Source organism: Littorina saxatilis, linkage group LG8 (genome assembly GCF_037325665.1).
Source record: "Littorina saxatilis isolate snail1 linkage group LG8, US_GU_Lsax_2.0, whole genome shotgun sequence".
In the NCBI taxonomy this organism is placed as follows: Eukaryota; Metazoa; Mollusca; class Gastropoda; order Littorinimorpha; family Littorinidae; genus Littorina; species Littorina saxatilis.
The window spans coordinates 66657435-66660168 of record NC_090252.1 but is presented as its reverse complement, the minus strand read 5'-3'; positions in this window follow the sequence as shown (position 1 = coordinate 66660168).

Here is a 2734-nt window from a genome sequence, read left to right as displayed (position 1 = left end):
CTGTGGCGAAGTATATGATTGCTAAATAAAATACCTAACGGAACTGTGGCGAAGTATATGATTGCTAAATGAAATACCTAACGGCAGTGTGGCGAAGTATATGATTGCTAAATAAAGTACCTAACGGAACTGTGGCGAAGTATACGATTGCTAAATAAAATACCTAACGGAACTGTGGCGAAGTATATGATTGCTAAATAAAATACCTAACGGAACTGTGGCGAAGTATATGATTGCTAAATAAAATACCTAACGGAACTGTGGCGAAGTATATGATTGCTAAATAAAATACCTAACGGAACTGTGGCGAAGTATATGATTGCTAAATAAAATACCTAACGGAACTGTGGCGAAGTATATGATTGCTAAATAAAATACCTAACGGAACTGTGGCGAAGTATATGATTGCTAAATAAAATACCTAACGGAACTGTGGCGAAGTATATGATTGCTAAATAAAATACCTAACGGAACTGTGGCGAAGTATATGATTGCTAAATAAAATACCTAACGGAACTGTGGCGAAGTATATGATTGCTAAATAAAATACCTAACGGAACTGTGGCGAAGTATATGATTGCTAAATAAAATACCTAACGGAACTGTGGCGAAGTATATGATTGCTAAATAAAATACCTAACGGAACTGTGGCGAAGTATATGATTGCTAAATAAAGTACCTAACGGAACTGTGGCGAAGTATATGATTGCTAAATAAAATACCTAACGGAACTGTGGCGAAGTATATGATTGCTAAATAAAATACCTAACGGAACTGTGGCGAAGTATATGATTGCTAAATAAAATACCTAACGGCAGTGTGGCGAAGTATATGATTGCTAAATAAAATACCTAACGGCACTGTGGCGAAGTATATGATTGCTAAATAAAATACCTAACGGCAGTGTGGCGAAGTATATGATTGCTAAATAAAGTACCTAACGGAACTGTGGCGAAGTATATGATTGCTAAATAAAATACCTAACGGCACTGTGGCGAAGTATATGATTGCTAAATAAAATACCTAACGGCACTGTGGCGAAGTATATGATTGGTAAATAAAATACCTAACGGAACTGTGGCGAAGTATATGATTGCTAAATAAAATACCTAACGGAACCGTGGCGAAGTATATGATTGCTAAATAAAATACCTAACGGAACTGTGGCGAAGTATACGATTGCTAAATAAAATACCTAACGGAACTGTGGCGAAGTATACGATTGCTAAATAAAATACCTAACGGAACTGTGGCGAAGTATATGATTGCTAAATAAAATACCTAACGGAACTGTGGCGAAGTATATGATTGCTAAATAAAATACCTAACGGAACTGTGGCGAAGTATATGATTGCTAAATAAAATACCTAACGGAACTGTGGCGAAGTATATGATTGCTAAATAAAATACCTAACGGAACTGTGGCGAAGTATATGATTGCTAAATAAAATACCTAACGGAACTGTGGCGAAGTATATGATTGCTAAATAAAATACCTAACGGAACTGTGGCGAAGTATATGATTGCTAAATAAAATACCTAACGGAACTGTGGCGAAGTATATGATTGCTAAATAAAATACCTAACGGCAGTGTGGCGAAGTATATGATTGCTAAATAAAGTACCTAACGGAACTGTGGCGAAGTATATGATTGCTAAATAAAGTACCTAACGGAACTGTGGCGAAGTATATGATTGCTAAATAAAATACCTAACGGAACTGTGGCGAAGTATATGATTGCTAAATAAAATACCTAACGGAACTGTGGCGAAGTATATGATTGCTAAATAAAATACCTAACGGCAGTGTGGCGAAGTATATGATTGCTAAATAAAGTACCTAACGGAACTGTGGCGAAGTATATGATTGCTAAATAAAATACCTAACGGAACTGTGGCGAAGTATATGATTGCTAAATAAAATACCTAACGGAACTGTGGCGAAGTATATGATTGCTAAATAAAATACCTAACGGAACTGTGGCGAAGTATATGATTGCTAAATAAAATACCTAACGGAACTGTGGCGAAGTATATGATTGCTAAATAAAATACCTAACGGAACTGTGGCGAAGTATATGATTGCTAAATAAAATACCTAACCACACTTAATACAGGGCTCCCCAAAGGGCGAGTCCCTGCGTCCTGTACGCACTAGAAGCCGAAGTCACGTACTAGAAATTCATTGAGGGGGTCCCGGGACGCACTACACTTATAAAGAGTGGGTCCTGTAGGGAGCGTAGGGGGTCCATGGGCCCTCTAAACATTAAAATAAGCATAGCTTGTTTTGTGGTTCAAGGTGATTTCCCTATAATACATGTCACATTATGTTTTCATGAAGAAAAACTTGTTATCGCGAACATGACGGTACAGTGGAACCCGCTTTTTAAGACGTCTTAAAATCTGAAAAAATCAGGTCTTAAAAGGGAGAATCTTAAAATTGAGGTACATTTACAGACGGTGGTTATACACAGTACATCTGAAAAAGAAAGATCGTAAAAAGGAGGCAGTCTTAAATTAAGGGGGGGGGGGGGGGGGGGGAGGGGGTTCCACTGTACCTTTAAAATCTAAACCCAACTCTAATGCAGGGGGTAGACAAGTCGACACCGAATGTATCCACCCCAGTATCCACCCCAGTATCTACACCCACACTTAAGAAGACCCCCAAGCCTACCCGTGGTAACCTGTGTCGTTATTACGGGTGGCTACAGTCGAGGGTGTAGGGTTGCAGGCA